Source organism: the organism of the source record quoted next, unplaced genomic scaffold (genome assembly GCF_019419815.1).
Source record: "Pyrus x bretschneideri cultivar Hongxiangsu unplaced genomic scaffold, Pyrus_bretschneideri_v1 Contig7, whole genome shotgun sequence".
In the NCBI taxonomy this organism is placed as follows: domain Eukaryota; kingdom Viridiplantae; phylum Streptophyta; class Magnoliopsida; order Rosales; family Rosaceae; genus Pyrus; species Pyrus x bretschneideri.
In genome coordinates this window covers 3,491,797-3,511,184 of record NW_025999809.1, presented here as the reverse complement: position 1 = coordinate 3,511,184, position 19,388 = coordinate 3,491,797, and the positions used below count along the sequence as shown (strand labels likewise).

General features: G+C 37.0%; 1 long non-coding RNA gene across 6 annotated transcripts; it reads right to left on the bottom strand.

Moving 5' to 3' along the window:
- Nucleotides 1–641: 641 nt before the first annotated feature.
- LOC103934356 lies at nt 642–8,229 on the bottom strand. Of its 6 annotated transcripts, none has more exons than XR_007254518.1 (4): nt 4,265–8,229; nt 2,810–4,180; nt 2,641–2,712; nt 642–1,268 (listed from the first exon to the last, which is right to left on the bottom strand). It is a non-coding gene; the product is annotated as an uncharacterized LOC103934356 (long non-coding RNA). The 6 variants fall into 6 exon arrangements; XR_007254519.1 differs by having other exon boundaries at nt 7,895–8,229; XR_007254516.1 differs by having other exon boundaries at nt 2,810–3,533; nt 4,127–8,224.
- Nucleotides 8,230–19,388: the final 11,159 nt, after the last annotated feature.

The window sequence follows — 19,388 nt, the reverse complement described above, 5'->3', positions numbered from 1 at the left end:
ACTCGTACAAGGAACTAATTGATGTTTGCAAGAGTTAAATCTTTCATAAAACTCGTACCGCTGAATGATACCATTGTAGCCGGAGCCATTTATTTATTTCAAACTGTTATTTTGCTGTGCTGCTATTTTCAAGCACCACAAGTGCGAAAAAAATCCGTACTTGAAAATGTAGCCCAGTGGAACGGCAGGAGTTGCTGATCGTAGCCAACTCCAACACCCTGGTGTTGACAAGGGACGGTGTTTTCCCGCCAGGCCATGCAAGTGCATTGACTGCAATAAACCCGTACGAAACAATACCGTCATGCCATCCACGGCTGCCATCAACTTCCAAAGGGTGAAGAGCTCGATCCGGAATTCAGAAAGATTGCCGAGAGGGTGACGAGCATGAAGAATAGCTTAGTCCAGAATCGACCAAAGCGCTGAAATAACGTCGGAACCATTTGATTCACTCAACTAAAATTCTTCTGCGGGGAAGGGACGTATGCTGATAAGAATGCCAAATCCCACTTTTTTTACGGGTAGTGCTATCCACGCCCATTTTTACCTCCTCACAACCTTGTTAGTTTCTGTTTTTTTATCTTCAAATTAGTTGATCTGACAGCCAGAAATTGAGAGTAAAAAAATAAAAATAAGTGCAGATATCACCACCTAATTTTATAAGAACATCACAATCTAGAGAAATGAGATGCTACAGGAAAAATGAGACGCTGAAGAAGTTTCTGATAAAGGAAAAAAACATCCACCGGCTGGCTTTCAGGTATTCTATATACGTATCATTGAATGGTATGGATAAACGCCGTTATATTTATTTCCATAGCCATTTAATGCTACGTAGTAGTATTGAAGAAAGTTTTGGTTTTTTAGAATCTACATAAAATCCAAGTAAAAATAATGCATGCATAGACCATGCTAGGTTTTGGTTAACTCAAAAGGACGTTTGACATCCCAACTCCCAACCCACCTGGTATCATACATAATCATCCAAGCTGGGACGGTGATCTCTGATTCAATAATAAAGGCCGCGGGTCTTGAATAACAGCGGATCCCAGTTTTGATCTCACCTGAGCTTGAATGAGATGCTAGACTGCAAAGGCTGATCCAAAAGTGTAGAATATTCCAGGGACCCTTCGAGACAGTACGCCTGATGAACACAAATGTAAAATCAAATCCTCTTCCAGATTTACAAGCGGGTTGAACCAGACACATCTAGGACACATCTTCTGTGTTCAGATTCAACTTCTGGTGATCGTTCAAGCACTTCGAAATTTCTGTGAACAATATTTAATCATTAAGTGTGAATCAATTCCTGGTGTCTGATTACGACTCTTGTTAACAGTAAAAGCAAACACATAAACAGTATAGGTAAAAGATTAATGACCACCTAGATAGTAGCAAATATTTTCTATAACGTATGCCATTCATGCAGTAAGCAGACGCAGAACAAATTTTTCTACCACAGAACAAACATTATATAACTTTTATCTAATAAGTCTTACTAATAAGTCTTACATCTTACGAATTTCTGTAACGTATGCACAGAACAAATTTCTATAACGTATGCCATTCCTAATAAGTCTTACATCTTACGAAATAAAAGTTCTATAACTGAAATTGCATCAACAAGAAATGGAAGCATATATCCCCCACTGCAAACACAAGAGTACCAAAAGAAGTACCGAAGATACCATCAGAGTAACGGAATAAAAGGCATGGGCTCGGGGGGAGGGAAAGGTTTCTAGATCCAGATTCCATAAAAACAGGAACAGAAGTTTTAATAATCTAAAGGAACAAACATGTTGACATACATTAAGATAGCATGTAATTAAAATTGAGTCACCAGAGATGTTTGAGATTTATGCTTAAGACACGTTTGTAAATGAGTTCCCTTCGACAACACAAACAATAAAACAGGAGTTCCCAAGTGAAGTTGATCCTCTATTACCCAATATGGAGGATTGAATGCATTCACCAGTATTCCTATCTTGACTGTTTGGTTAGAGGGAAAAAACTTCAATGATAGGAAAGTAGAGTTTTTACTTGGGGCATAAATAGATACCTAACCTCTTCCTTGCAAGTTGCAATTACTAGAGTTGCAGTAGAAATGTTAGTTATGCCAGTTAAAGGAACTTGGATGAGGGACTTTAAAGTTGCATTGAATTTAAGCTTATATTGGCTGAAATACAAGAACAACCACCACCAAGCCTTACCCCACTAAGTGGGGTCGGGCGTATGAATCCTAGAATTGCATTGAGCTCAGTTTTGTGCCAAGTCTTCTGTTAGCTCTAGGTACTCCATATTTTTTCTTATAGTCTCTTTATAAGTCTTCCTAGGTCTTGAACATGACTAGATGCAATACATTTGGTAGGAATAGTGTTTATGTAGTGCATTTGTAATGTTTAAGACTTTAAGTAGTACATTTGTAATGCTCAAATATTTAAGAGTCATAGTGTTCTTGTAATGCATTTTTAACAATGGAGTCCAAAATTCCATGATACTTTAGGTTCCTTATCCAAATACACTAAAACAAGTACACAAAAATTAACTATACCAAAAAGCAGCAGTCCATAAAATGACACTTAGCCAATGGAAAATATGAGGAAAATGTAAATGGTGTTTATAACAAGCGATCCAAATATATACCTGTTCCTTTTTGGTGAGGGCTTCAAACAATGGAAAAGACCTAACCACCTCATCTTGCATGGTCTGCTACGCCTGGAGTTTGCAAAAATAAAAGATTTTTTTCATCCTTCATAAGGAAAAGAGTACAAAAACATCGTCAAAAATAGGCCAAAAACTACAACCCACTTACAACCAAGGTAACACCAACAGCTGAAAAATCACATTTCCATCCTTCACTCTCACACTGCCATTAGCAATGTTGCTCTCCATTCTTAAGTCTTCCACTTGTTAGTAGGTAAAAGCAATGTGCACATCTTTTGCTTCTGTTTCCAGTAATGGATTTGTTCAATCATATTAACAACAAATTCATGTCCCATCAGTGAGCAACAATTTTTTTTGGTTGTTGATGCTTGATAGCTTTAGAGTTTACCATTCAATGGTGGGAAGAGGGTACAAATACTGGTAGGACCAAGGACAAATAAGGGGAATGGAATACTCCTCAACCCAACGCTAGCCATGTTCATCCTTTCCTACATGAATAGTACTTGGCTACTCAAAGGATGAGTATGAGTTCCTACTCAAACTGTTCATTGCCGATTCATAAAACTTCGTGTTTATGATCAGAACCGTTCATGTTATAAATCACTTTATAAAGATCGATTCTGCAAAAAATCAATTAAAACTAAGGCCGTTTAGTCATCAAACTGTATAAAAACAGATGAATGGAATTGGTAAAAGCATTATGAACCGTCTATGTATTTGCTACAATAGAATGGCCGAACAACTTTAGTTTTAATTCCTTTTTTTGCAGAGATGATCTTTACAGAGAGATTCGCAATATGAACGGTTTTGATCATAAGCACAAAGCTCTGTGATTCGAACACAAAGAGTTTTGAGTAGGAATTCCTAATCATCTTTGAGTAGCCAAGAATTGTTCTTCCTCCATTATGCAACAAATAAAAGTAAAAGGGGTAAAAAACCACCACAAAATTCAAATTCAAATCCTAAATGGTAAAAAAAAAAATGAAATTATTGCTCGATTAGGAATTTCATTTAGTTTTCATAATCTACATCAGGAACATCTAAAAATGCTCAGTCTAATTCTAAAAAGGTAAAACAATTTATTTTTGCATTAACCAATTACATTAGGACCACAGCCAAGAATGACTGATGAAAATGATTTACGTAAAATTTATGCATTGCAACTACATTAGATTTTCCGAAGGTTGAATAAGCAAAATTTAAATCCCACACGAAAATTCAAGTTCATATAGTAATTCAGAAAGGAAACAACAGGTATACTTCAAGTTAAAACTCGTGATAAATATATAAAATCATTATGCAATAATTAGAGATCAGCACCACATTCACGTGTGTGCTAGCGGATAGTTCCATAGAACAAAATATAGAGGATCTATTTCATCCTTTGTAAGAAAGAGACCGCAAAAACAAGTTAGACTTAAGGTATAATCTCAATGAAATAAGAAACCTATGTTGATTCACTTACCACTAAAACACCATGTACCAGCTGCCAAACCACATCTCACCATCACCATCAACTCTACAAATACCAAGTTAGCATTGCCAAATTATGATGGAGTAATATAAAAATGCAAGAACTAAGAACGAAAGAGAGATTATCTACTCATGCAACCACAATGACGATCTTGATCATGCCACAATGGCCTTCTGGTTCCTCCACAATCTCATGGCACAATGGCCATAGCTGCTCCTTCGTTATAGTATATATTTCTCTATTTTTTATGAATCTAAATACAAAAATGAAAATTGAACAAAACTGAATGTTGAGAATGTTTATAAATTATAGACGTTTGAAAAGCACAACAATGCGTGCAAAGAAAACAAAGTATCCAAATTTGCCCTATCCCATATGCAAAATAGACCCTTCTCTTTGCTTTTATGTTTAAGTTAGAAACATAGTAATGGACCCAAACAAATCAAATCTTCTCCTTATACTTTCTCATATGCAAAAACTACCCTTCTTTTCAAATCAAACAAACCTTCAACTTATAGATTCTCATAAAAATCTAACTTGTTTTTCAAACTTTCTTTTTTTGCTTCTAATATGTATAAAGAACATGTGATGGGTTTTGGGCCCAATTATCATTAAAACAAGGGAGGCAAATCAGCAAAGATCAATAATTACAGCTGAATCAGAGATTAATTAGCAAAATTTCACTAAATTTGTCAACATCTGCAGTAGGCACAACACAACTAGCACTGATCGTGATCAGCACAAATCTTTTCAACCCCAGCCTAAGTCCCCAATCAACAAACTTAATTGGTTGAGGTACATGATTCATTTATGTTCTACAGATGCATATTGAAGTTCCAATATTAAGTGATAATAATATATGGTATACAACCTTTCTTAACCTCAACCCTAAGCACAATAAAGTAGCCTCAATGCACCGCCTGTACATTTTCTAATGAATGAATCATACGGGTTTGATTGATACATCTGCATTACCAACGACTGAAACGCCAGCAACTTGGTACCAGTAGGTTTTGGCTTGCCCCTTTCTTATTATTAGTAAGAGTCAAGTAGACGGACTTCTAGGTGATGTGGCTCTTTCCCTGAACGCAAAGATCCGCTATTTGATAGCTAGCATTACACATTTGGTGAGCTATAGTTTCTTCTTCTTCTTCTTCTTTTTTTTTTTTTTTTGTCCAAATGTTTTATCAATGGTTGAATGAGCACATTAATTTGGGATCTCAAAACATGAGACTCAATAAGCTCACAAAATTGATTCCACGAAAAATTTACAACAAATTGAAGTAAAAAAAAGTAATATCCATATCATATAACAAGTTATATTCATATCATATGTGAATTCTGGGCGAGTATAGTTAGAGATCAAAATCACCTGCAAGTTAATATCACATGCCAAAGAAAGAGCAGGTGGACTGTATGACAACAAGAGAGAGCACGCCCGTAAACAACCATGATCCTTTCATGGGTGATGACAAGCGTGCTCTCTCTCGTCGTCACACAACATCAAACCCTAGCTCAACTCAGACGTCAGTAGCAATGAAAAAAAGCAGTTTATAATGTTCTAACAATCACAACAATTGTCAAGGAATTATCCTCCACATGCAATCAAATTTCCCCACTTAAATTGGGGGAAGATAAAAAATGAACTTTATACATACATACATACAATTACACATATATAAAATACCAACCAAAGATCTGATATCCCTAATAAGACCAACTGACCTAGATTGTTAGCACAGAAAATTTAGACCCAGAACAGTAGTATCATAATCATCTCCAGAGAAGCCTGACATATACCAGTAACTAATTAAGGTGCTTGGTTGAAAATTTATCAAGCATGACTAGAGAATACGTAAGACCTAAGTTGCAGACCAAGATTGATCTTTTAGCGACATATCAACATGAAACTAAGAACACAACAACACATGCAAAAGACTATCAGAAATAGGGATGGGCAAATACCCATTGGTTATGGGTAACCGCGGTTATCCGCCCATTTAAATTTGACGGTTACGGTTATGGGTAACCGTTTAGATAAATAAACGGTTATGAGTATAACTGTTTACTTGTGAAATTTAAATGGACGGTTATGGATATTACTCGCGGTTATAAACGGGTACCCATTTAACCGTTTATTTTAATATATGTTAAACCAAAAAAAAAAAATTGTTTCTAACTAGGTTTAATATCCTGAGATATATTTGGTTATAAAGGGCCATATAATATATATATATATATATATATATATATTTATGCCTCACTTGAGAGAAAAATATAGTTGATAGAACGGGTTAATGTTTAATATATGTGATTGAACATGCTAAAGCATTAAAGTGTTCGACAGTTGTCTTTTGGAGTTTTGACCAATTCAAGATAATAATTACCTTGAGCATTTAGAAACATGTTGTTATCAGATAATGCGTACCTATCTATATATATATATATAAATTTAATTGGCCTCAAGTTTTCAATAAATATTTGACCCCAAAATTAGAAATTGATTAAACGGCTTAGATAGATGAACATATGTTTCTAAATAAAAATCCAAATATTTATCAAATTAGCTTATTAGCAGACTGATGTGTACTTACAGATATATATATATATATATATGTAAGTATGTATACAAGAATATTAATTAACCTACAACCATGCATAATTCTTGTAATAAATTGACCGTCAAATAATTAGGAGACATCACATATATTCATAAATAATATTGCCATTAATATAAAAATACATGTTAAATGTACTTATAACAGTATTTAATAGTTAGAAAAAAGAAAATTATGACAAATTTCTTTTTAATTTTCAAGTTGTTAAAAAAATAGGTAGACGGGTAAAAAAAAAAAAAAAAGTAAACGGGTACATGTTTATGAGTAAATGGGTATGCGATTATGGGTATGATTAACCGTTTATAAACGGTTATGGGTATGAGCATCCTGTTTATGTAAATACCCAACAGGTAAACGATTATGTGGGTAAAAGCTTAAACGGTTATGAGTAAATAACCACGGTTACCCACTCGCCATCACCGTTGCCCATCCCTAATCAGAAACCTCATCTAGAGATATCTAAGAACACTATCTACAACCCCAAACCATCTAATTTTCAATAGAAATTAAACTGGTACTCTAGATTTAGAAAATCTTGATTATAAATTGTACAAGACCCAATAAAATATACAAAAGCTTTGAAGAATTAATGGAAAAATCTAAGATTATTTCTTTTGAGGATGGATCTTCTCGGTCCAACTTGAAAGCAAATTAAATTCCTTCACCTCAAGCCTTAATTTTTTGCACAAAAAGGGTTAAGAAAATAGTCAAAACACAAACTTTTAACCTTAATTCTTACAGATTGAGACTGATGTACAGAAAAGGATAAAGCACATGCTCCAGGAACATGTAATTAAGCTTTGCTGAATCTAATATTTAAGAACAAATAACAAAAAGAAGAATAATTTAATTTTCTCTAGTTTTTCCAAATGTTTCTTAACTATGTATTGATGCATGAATAAGTTCTTAATTGCTGTAAAACTCAAAGTTCCCTTTCCGAAGTCAGAAAAACAACAACAAAAAACCCCAGAAAAAGACAATTAAGTGTATAAAAATTCACACTTAAGCACATGATAACTCGAAGAATTCAAGCATCTAATTGAAAAACCCTAGGCATCAATTGCCAAATCCAAACCCTACAAACTAGACAAACACCAAGCCAATAAATAAAATAGTAACATGCAAAGGAAAGAAAACCCACTTTCAGAGAAAGAAGCTGCAAAAGCCAGTGAGAGAGTCCATGAGAAAAGAGCAGAACTGGAGAAACTGGAGAGCCACTTAAAAGCAAAAGAACCGCATCTACAAAAAGAAAGGGGAAGAAATAGTGTAAAAAATAAAGGACAAATTGGATTTCTCGAGAAGACCAAGAGTTAATAACTTATTATCAACTTAAGTGATCTTTTACTACAGTAGTAAAAATATGTCAAATTTGTATATGACAGCGCAAGTTTAAATTATGTTGGTGACTAATATAATATTTAATTTAATAAAATTTATTGTTTGATAAAAAAAATAAAAAAAAAAAACATATTATCAATCATAAACAGCTTCCACCACACTGTTTATACAAAGAAAAATGTCCGGGACCATAGTTTTGGATCATATTTTATACATTAGGTGAGAATTGATGATTAAATTATTTTTCTAATATTTAAAACCATAGTCTTCAAGTTGGTAAGTCTACTTAATTGCGGTTAAGAGAAGCTGAAATGTCTTTGTATATTTTTTCGATCTCTAAAAAAGACGGATGACCATAACTTATCACCAATTGTCTTTTTTAAAAAAAAAAATAGTTTTAACCATCAATCATTACATACTTTACAAAATATAATTCTAGTAAATAGTTATCGAAAAGATAAATTTAGATAGAATGTTATTGGACACATAGAGCTCTTGAACCAACTATAAACAAATTAATTAATTATATATTAAACAAAAAAATTACCAGTTGTTTTATAGTACTAAGTACTACATATCATGATTATGGATTTAGAGATGGTACCATTTTATTCTTAACACAAGTCAAAAATAAGAAAAATGTACCATTTTTGTTTGGTTGCAAAGAAAAAGTACCATATTAATTTGAAAAGTTCATCACTAGTCCTGTGATGCATAGGTGCACGGTCAGAAACGGAACACGTGCACCACCTGTCCCTTGAGTCTATGATCAGCATTTAACTCTTTAGACGAAAAGGGCTCAAGCTAGAAAACCTAAATTTGGGAAAAATCATTTCTTGCAAATCAGTTACAAGAATTTAGGAGAATCGATAAACATTTAGGAGAATCACTAGTTTATTACGTAGTTAATTGATAATAAAAGAGTTATTTCTTCAATATAAAGTGTTCATTGTACAACGAGCAACTTACGTGATACAAATATATGTTTTTAGTCAATGATAAAATCTCATGTATAATTTTTTTGGATCACTGATACTAGATGCTACATTGATCGTGTATGCCACTTATGATAACGAGAACAACTTACATGAAAAAATGCCACTATGATATCACGATCCTATATTACCTTATCACAAAACTTTCGCATAGCAATACATTACCAAATCAAATTAAATGATGAAATTTATTTTGTATAGGATGTAAGATAGGATGTATATTCATAGAGCATGATTCTCTCATCTCAGATCTCTCTCACCTACTTTCTTCATTTCTAGATATAAAAACAAAACCAACAAAACCAAAAAAACCGTGAGATGAAGGAAATTGGAGAGAATTAAGAGAAAGAGAATCGTATTCCATCATCATCGACTACTGAGATCAGGTTCAAAGTTGGTTCATTGGGTTACCTGAAGTCAGGCGCCACGGAAGCGCGTGGAACAAACGGCAGAAGAAGGAAGGGAAAATGGGTGTGGTGGTGGGCCTAATTGGGTGATGAGGGCACGTTGTAACGATATAGTGGTGTGTGGTGATGCGATGAAATTTAATGGTTGAATTTGGTTCGTCCTTGATGTCGGATGTCGAGTCTCTTTCTCTAGGCTCTAGGCTGCTCGAGAGTCACTGCCAACGGGCTAAAATTGTCCTTGAGAAGGGGCTTGATTAGCAATACTAGTGTTGCGTATTACGTCATATTTCATGTAATGTATGTATAGAGGATAAGGTTGCAGGTGAGGATAATTCATGCCGCGCACCTTTTGATGTACGTGGTTTCCCAAAGTAGCTTGGGATTAGGATTCTCTCTTAATCTAAGGATGAAGATCCTTATGATCAAGGAATGTAAGTTATTGGATGAAAATTCAACGGTTATAAGTATTATAATTTTAAAGGGACTTCCTTGTTTGTAGCCGTTGAATTTTCATCCAACGATCCACATCCCTTAATCATGAGGATCTCATCCTTAGATTAGGAGAGGATCTTGGTCCACAATTTGAAGTCATTTGCCTTGACAATTGGCCCTACTGCAATGTCAAACATTTTATTTTATAAGTCAAGAGTTTAGAGTTTGCCAAAAATTTCGGAGCCACAAAGTGACTAGAGATTTTTCTTTAATGTCTGCTAAGATGCTTCGGTTTTTGGTTGATGCTATTATGTGGAAGATACCCCTTATAAAAGATTAGAGATGCCACAATTTGGAGTCATTTGCCTTGACAATTGGTCCTACTGCAATTAGACTTGACAATTTCTTACACAACACGAAAATAATAGGTTTCGGATCAACACGATAACTAATCAGGTTATTATCGGGTCACACGATAATAATCGGTTAATAACGGGTCCTTAACAGGTTTACACGAGAATGACAAGCGGGTAATCTATTTCGACACGATAAGAAAAATGTTATTTTGATGATTTTAATTTTTTAAACTACTAAACTACTAAAAAAAACTTACTATAAAATACAATACATATAATGAATATGTATATATTGTTTATTAATTATTATTCTATATAAATTTTAAAGTTCAAGTTTTTTTTTATTTGTTAATTTTTGTAGTATATTATTATAGGCAAAGATTGAGATTAAAAATCATAAAATGCATTAAAAATAAAAATATCAAGTAATTTAAAAATACCAAACACATTAAAAAAAGGGGTAAAATACAAAAAACTACCTCAATTATGAGTCGAACGACACTTTCATATCTCATCTTTTAAAATTAACAATGTCATACCTCATCTTACGAATTTGTGACAATGTCATAACTTCCGTCAGTTTGTATGTCATCTATTCCGTTAAGTAGTGACGTGGCTTAAAAAAAAAAAAAAAGATATTAAAAAAATAATTAAATATTAAAAACTAAAACTATAAAATCATTTAACAATTTTTTTTACATAGGGACCCACCCCTTATCTGTGACATCCCGTCCCAAAATTCATGTTAACGTACGTGTGAAATTACAACCTTGCCCCTAGATCGTTTCGTTTACGTTTAGTGGTTGTTTCGTGTGGTGTGGACATGTGTTGGGCCATACACACACCCACACTCTCACACTCACTCTCTCTGTCCCTTTCCCTGTCTGTCTCTCTCTCTCTCTCCCGTGTTTCCTTTCCCTTTCCCTTTCTTCTTCTTCCTCTTCCTTTGAACTGGTACGGACACACACACAACTACACTAAGTCATCACAGATCGAGGAAACCAAGGGCACAGTCGTGATCGTGAGGTCGAGGGGAGCACGATCATATCTTTTTCAGGTGAGAAACCAGTCGTTTTCACGTCGATTGCACAAACTCCGATTTGAACACCATTCATGCAAACTTAATCTAGTTAGTTTTTGGACTTTTGAAGCTTGTAGATGTGTTGGTGAGGTCCCAAGGAGCTTGGGAGTGCTTCGTTGGGCGATTTTGGACGTTGGGATTGCCCTGTTCAAACTTGGCCGGTTTTGGAGGTTAGTGACAGGTTTGATTTAGTAGTTTTTAGGCTTTAAAACTTGTAGGATTGTGTTCTACTAGTCCTAAGCTTCATTTTGGTGTAAAAATCATGAAAAATGGTGGAAAAATGAGCGAGAAAACCCAAGTTGCAGGTTTTCCAGCAACGGCGCCGGAGTCTCGCCGGAGAAGGTGACGGAATATTCCGTCAGAATTCTGACGGAATATTCCTGACGCCGTTAACGGAATCTATCAGTTTTGACGGAATATTCCTAACGGCGTCAGTTGACGCCGTCCATGTGCGCCACACGTGCCTGCGCGTGGCCGGCGCGTGTGGCCGTGCCTTGGCCGGCGCGTGACAGTGCGTGCGGCGGAGAAAAAATTTTATAAAAATATGGTTGTGATCCTGAGGTTGTGTAGAGCACGTTGGTATATTCATTTGTCCATTTTGAGCAATGTATGAGAAGTTATTACGAAAGTTAGGTTATGTGCTTTAAAATTAACGTTTTTATAGTTGTTTCGCATATAGGTGGTACGTATCCCGAGGACGAGCGTGCTCACTCGAGGCAGGGGGCTACGACCCTTCCACATACCAGTGAGTAGGCTTTTGGTTTTCCGTATATACCTATATACATATAATTCCCAGAAATTAGTATAAATGTTTATTCGTTATATGCCATTCCTTTTATGTTAGTGGTCGTTATGCATGATTAGTGGCATATAAGTTGATTTATATATTCATTCATATGTCATATATATATATATATGTTGGTGCTGTGGAGGCATAGGTAAGTGCCAGGTAAGCGTTATTTAACGATTGCATTAAATAGTGGTTAGAGATGCTTTGAGAGCTCATAACCTGCACCCCCGGTGTTAGTGCTCCCGCCCAGAGTAGGGCACAGTCCTTCACGTGTTGTTCACCTCTCGCACCACACGCTCAGCTTGGATCCAAGTTAGGTGCACAGTCATGTCGTACAGACCACTTTAGGTGGTTCCGACTCGTAGGTGACCCGCGATTATTCGCACAACCTTCACGTGATCGTAACACTAGAGCGTTATATGTATTACACCCAGGCCTGTCATACAGACCACTATAGGTGGTTCCGACTCGTGGGCAGGTTTAGTTATTGAGATTGAGATTTGAGCTCTAGATTCAGCCGTACAGGTCACTTAGGGGACTCCGGCTGCCAGATGTTATGCTATTGATGTGATTTATACCTGAGCACTTGCATATCATTATGAGGCTTTGACATGGCATACCTTTGAGCATGATTGGCATACCCTTGAGCATGATTGGTATATTTATACTTACGTATATATGTTTATTTTCTGGGAAGTATACAGGTTTTACGGCGAGGGGTTAGAATGTATTTTACTAAATGGTTTTTAAAGAGCTTTGTTTTTGCCCACTCACGCTTTTGTTTTGCGCCCCTCCAGGTTCTAGTAGCTTAGCGGGTTCGGTGGTTTTCCCAGAGGGCGTCTCGGCATTTCTGACAAACACTCACCAGTGTAGGGTCACCTTCGGGTGTACTATTGTCGTATCATTTCCTTTGGACTGTTGTAGGCCTTATGCTCTGAACTCAGCGTCTCACTTACGCTAGCACGTATCTTGTCACATTATATATGCTAGTTTTTAAATTATTCGTACTTTTATATTACTTCTAATAGCTTCCGCACTGTGCACATGGCTACGTCACTCCCACGTGACGGCCAGCATGCCCTGATCTCGGTCAGGGTGTGTCATTATCCCCCTCACTTTTCTTCCCTCCTCCCGTTTTCCCCCACCATCCCTCCTCTCTCTCTCTCCCCTATCTCCCTTTCACGCTGCAAGAACAGCCTCTTCAGCTCTGCCATTATCCGCAAGCTCCAAGCCCTAAACTACACAAACCTCGTCCTCTGTACCTACGCCGAGAGCCTTTCATCTCCGAGAACCTGACCGATTCGGTCATGTACATGCGCCTCGACGAGCTCGCCCTCTACACCCACAGCTCCGCCAGTAAGTCTGCGTCTTTCGACGATGGGTACCTCTAGCTATCCCAAGCCTTCAGTGATTTCTCCGCCTGCAGCAACGACATATCGGGAGAATTAAAATGGCTCGCAAGCTTGCCGTCGCCAGAAAACGAGCTGACCTCTGAATTATCTGAGGCTGCGCCAGAACTGGAACCATGCCAGGGGTTTTTGCAGAGGGAGAACTTCTCAATCGAGATCATCGAGAGCATTTTGGTGGAAGATCTTCAGCCGACGATCAAGATCTGCGTCGACGGCCTCCAATCGTCGTCGCTTGTCGTGAAGCAATCTGCAGCGGCCAAGCTCAGGCTTTTAACGAAGAATCAGGTTGATAATCACCCCTTGATCGGCGAGTCCGGCGCCTTTCCTGCTCTAATTCCTCTACTGTGATGCAGCAATCCATGGACGCATAAGCACGCCGTCACGGCGCACACCCAGTTTGCGAAATTCCAATTGGGATTTGAACAGGGGAGAAAGAAAAGGATGGATGCACAAGGCAAAGGTGTCAAAGGGGTAGCAATAGAGCACACCCAATTTGCGAAATTCCAATTAGGATTTGATTTGTTTGAGTAAATTAAAAATTGGGGACTGAAATAGGGAAGAAGGGTGAAGGTGATGAGTTCGGGGGAGACAGGTAGGGAAGAAGGTTGAAGGTGATGAGTTTGGGGGGTGGGTTAGGGGAAGATGGGAGCGGGTGGGGATGGGATCTGGGTTTGGGGTGGGGGAAAATGGGAGGAGGGAAGAAAGGTGAGGGGGATAAGGGGTGGGTCCCCATGTAAAAAAAAATTGTTAAATGATTTTATAATTTTAGTTTTTAATATTTAATTAATTTTTTAAGCCACATCACTACTCAACGGAATAAATGACAGATAAACTGATGAAAGGTATAAATTGTCACAAATTCGTAAGATAAGGTATGACATTGTCAATTTTAAAAGATGAGGTATGAAAGTGTCGTTTGACCCATAGTTGAGGTAGTTTTTTGTACTTTACCCTTAAAAAAATTATAATAATTAATTTACATGTGCGAAAATTATGAAAAAAAAAAATATGCAAACGCTCGTAGTCGCATCCTCTACGCTTTGAGGATGGATATATGATCGTTTGAATTTTCAAAACCATAGAAACTCTCATGCATAATATTTTTAAGGGAGTTCAAAATAAACAAAATTCATAATCATTAATGTATAAGTCTGAAAAATGTCTAAGCGTAATAAACATTTATAATTGCATCCTCAACGCTTAGACGATGGTTACATGGTCGTTTAGATTTTTAAAACCCTCCAAATCTCATGAACAGTGTTTTTTATTTGAGTGCAAAATTAATAAAATTAACAATAATTTTGTAGAAGTGTGAAAAATGTAATCACTCGTAATGACAAGCTTTACAACTCATGAAGGGGTCAACTCCAAAATTTAGTATGCATATACTAATTTAGTATTATGTTTTAGATTTTTTTGGGTCAAATTATGTCACATCCCGGCCCGGGTGGGACCACTTCCCGGGCCCGCTTCCACTACCGTAGCACGATATTGTCCGCTTTGGGCTTACCATTCCCTCACGGTTTTGTTTTTGGGAACTCACGAGCAACTTCCCAATGGGTCACCCATCATGGGATTGCTCAAGCCCTTTTCTCGCTTAACTTCGGAGTTCCTACGGAACTCAAAGTCAGTGAGCTCCCAAAAGGCCTCGTGCTAAGTAGGGATGAGATATACATTTAAGGATCACTCCCTGGGTGATGTGGGATGTCACAATCCACCCCTCTTAGGGGCCCGACGTCCTCGTCGGCACACCACGACCAGGGTTAGGCTCTGATACCAAATTGTCACATCCCGGCCCGGGGGGGACCACTTCCCGGGCCCGCTTCCACTACCGTAGCACGATATTGTCCGCTTTGGGCTTACCATTCCCTCACGATTTTGTTTTTGGGAACTCACGAGCAACTTCCCGATGGGTCACCCGACGCCCTCACGGTTTTGTTTTTGGGAACTCACACGAGAACTTCCCGATGGGTCACCCATCCTGGGAATGCTCTCGCGCACTACTCGCTTAACTTCGGAGTTCCTACGGAACCCCAAGCCAGTGAGCTCCCAAAAGGCCTCGTGCTAGGTAAGGATGAGAATTACATTTAAGGATCACTCCCTGGGTGATGTGGGATGTCACAAATTATGTTTTTCATTTTCATTTTTATTGATTTAAAATATATTTATCTTAATGGATAACGGGTCGGGTCATATTACGTGATAATATTAATGGGTTGATTTTAGGTCGGGTCATATTACCCGTTTACTTTAACGGGTATTGCACGACACGACCCGTTAAGCTATCGGGTATGACACGAAAAAGACACGAACACGTGAAACACGACCCGAATGTCAGGTCTAATTGTAATGTTAAACAAAGGTTTTTTCTGCAGTTTCCCAAAAAAAAAAAAAAAACAAAGGTTTTTCTGTCACAGGACTTTAGACTGTTGAGACTTCAAGTTTTGAATGTCGGTGGGGCAATCTCGACAACCGAAAATCTTTCAACGTACCAATTAAATCTCAATCCTATCTCTATCTTTACACTCAAAGAACTCTAAAATTGCTCTTTTTTTTTTTTAATCAAAACTCAAACACATAGTAACAACGTAAAAGTTGTGTCTGAGAGAGCGAGGATGTTACAACCAGTACCTTAAAATATTGTATTTTATTCTCGAATCATGTGAAATGATCAAATACCCCTAGTTGAATTCAAATGGAGGGTTTTTAATCCTTGTTATCCTATGTGCATGCTTTCCCAGCTCCAATGACAAACTCCAGTGAAAATCAAGGTTCTAAAAGATGCTAGGCGCTAATCGGATGGTAGGTTAAGGCCTAACGGTTAGACGGAGGCCTAGGCAGACTAGGGTGGGTGCCTAAGCAGTCTAGGCGCACTTTCTTAATTTTGAAACACTTAGAGATTAATCAGAACTATGGTCAGTCGCCTAGCATCTAGACGGGGGTCTAGGCAGTGCTAGGCAGGGATTTGTAGAACAATGGTGAAAACCGTTGAGTTCGAAGCCGTCTAAGGGTGTTTTTCATTTGGATTTGAACCTGTTTTAGTTTGGTAAGGAAATGGTGAGGTTTGGAGCTGGACTCTCGTGTTTTTAACCCATGCATGCACTCTGTTCGTTTTCTAGAATCCGGCGAGCTCCTTCAAAGAAAAACCATTGAATCCGAGGTGGTTTCGACCTCCATTTGACCCAAAATTGTTTTAGGTGAGTTTCTAAACTTTTTTTTGGAGTGTTTGTTGTGTTTTGGGACTGATTTCTGTTGAAAACGAGCATAATCTAAGCTCTGCATCAATCTGGGCTCTTTTTGCAGAATCCAACAAGTTTCCAGGGTCGATGGACAGCCGCAGACGGTAGTCACCGTTAGGTTTAACGGCGACAATAAATGTGTCGTTAGAATTAACTGGATCCTCTAACAACAAAGGTTTATTTTGTCCATCTGTCTTACACTTTCTAACAACCAGCATGTGGCTCCAACAATGGCAAGTGTTACGTCTACTCGCTGAACCACGGTGGCGTGTTCGTCGGTGACGGTGTAAGCGATGACGATGCATATCTCAACGTGTGATGCCACCGCGGTGACACATGGCAGTGTGTGTAGAACCCTTTCAATGTTTTGAATCACGTGACGCCCTCAGTTTGTGCAACTCACGTCTAAAATGTGCATTCATAGGATCGAGTGAGGTTAAGTTGGAATTTGGTAAGGAGCCTAGCGAGGTGTTGCTCTTTCCATATCTGTGAGCGGATCCCTTCAAAAACGATGTTTTCAAATAAACTGTTTTTGACGCATGAATAGTGGTATTTGATGGGACTTACTAAGAATTATGAGAAGTGAAGTTTAGATATGACTTGGGTGATTTATTTTCACCACATGACCATCATGCACATTTATTTTTTATAGCTAGTTACATCCATAGGATATTTGCAGGTACTGATATTTCTAGTAGATGCTAGATGGGCTAGTTGATGCTAACTATTGATTGGTTGATACCTTTCCAACTGCTTGGTATACGGTACTAGTTGATGCTAATATTATTGATTGGATACATATATGAGTTAATTGTTTTTACGACATTCGGTTGATGATTGTGATGAGGTGATTATGTTGGAACTCATGCTATAATAACCATATATTAGTAGATATTATATGCAGATTTCAATTATATACATATTTTTCAAAATAGAGTTTATTATATTTGAATGATTAAATTTTACGATCCACTCACGTTTTGTTTTTCGACCCCTTTAAGATATAGTGAGAAAAAGGAGGCTTTTGGGGCAGACAAGTCGGTGTGGCAATAAGGCGGTTCACATGCAGAGTTTGGTGTCCACCTTTCTACATTTTTATCTGGTTTGTAATAACACATAATCACACTTTTGATTGTGCTAAGCACTGCACTTAATTTGTGTTAACTGTTGAACTACTAGTAGCTTTGGATTGATGTGATAATAATGGGACTTAGGTTGTTTAGGATTTGCATGATAGTTGAATTTCCAATTAATAAAAAACATTTTGTTCAAATTTATTCACATCATTTTCTCCTTATTATGCCTTTCTTCATTAACTTAATGATGTGTCGTCATCCTATGATGAGATTGCATCGTTAACTTAGTGTTGGCCATCACATTACGACCTCTTAGCTTGTTGTGATTGGGTCGGGGTGTATTAGAGAACATGCAAGCCAGCATCAAGTTCTTAATCTGTAGGTAAAGAAATTCTAGCCCCGCTCACTTTAAAATTATGGGTCTGTCTAAACTAATTTTAAAACTAAACGACCCACATATGTTTTTCATTGCTTATGTGTTTGTACAAGTTTTACGTAAGATAATTCTAGACCATCCAAATTACCCATATTGATGTGAAAACAAGCAGACCCATGCAACATGTTTGACAGTTCGTGACTTGTTAGCTTGGCAAGCGAAATGCCTTATATTTGCTTCTGCACAAAGAAATATCCATTCATCTTTTGAGAGATTTAAGGAGCAGTAACGTGGAGATCCATTAATTAAGGTCCAAGATCGAGCCTAGTTTAAATTACAAAGTCCACCCCAAATTAAGGGTTCAATAGTCTTTGACACTGCTCTATTACAAAGTATTAGATCTTTTGCCTTGGCATTCTGCTAAATTTAAAAATAGAAAAAATAATAGACACATGCTTTTTTTAGCCTCTTACACACTCATATTTAATCAAATTCATTGTTTTGTTTAATTTATTTAATCTGATTACCGGAAGTGAAGTTCATGAGAAGTTAAAAGATATGTAAAATGCTAAAATTAGTGTGAAAATCACTTTCCTTAAAAATACTAGTTCAACCTAGCTGTTTGAGTTGGTGATGATTCAAATTCAAGGAAATTTTCCTTAAGTTGATCGAAATCATCAAATAAGAATGATCTTTAAAATTGGTTAAGATTATTCAGTGTATTATCGTTTTTTCATATGATTAATTGTTATTTTATTAAATTTGTTTACTACATTACATAGGCCCGTAATTCAACTTTGGACGAAAGATGATTATCACATGTCACATGTCACATATCATCTACGAAAGTGCTAATACATACAATCATACTAAAAATAAAAGATGGTGTTCGTATTCATACACTTATTTTTACTTTCACACATCCCTTTCAATTTTCAATCGTCAAGTTGAATCAATTGAAAAAATAAATTAACACAAATGTATGTAAAACATAAAAAACAGTGTGAGAATAGCACGCCGGAAAAAAAAAAAAAAAAATGGTACTTTACATCGAAGTGGGTTTGTAACCAACGAATTAGGCAGTCTTCCCGCGTTTTGGCGGCTTTTGAAGGAGACGTGGCATAAGTAGCTTTATT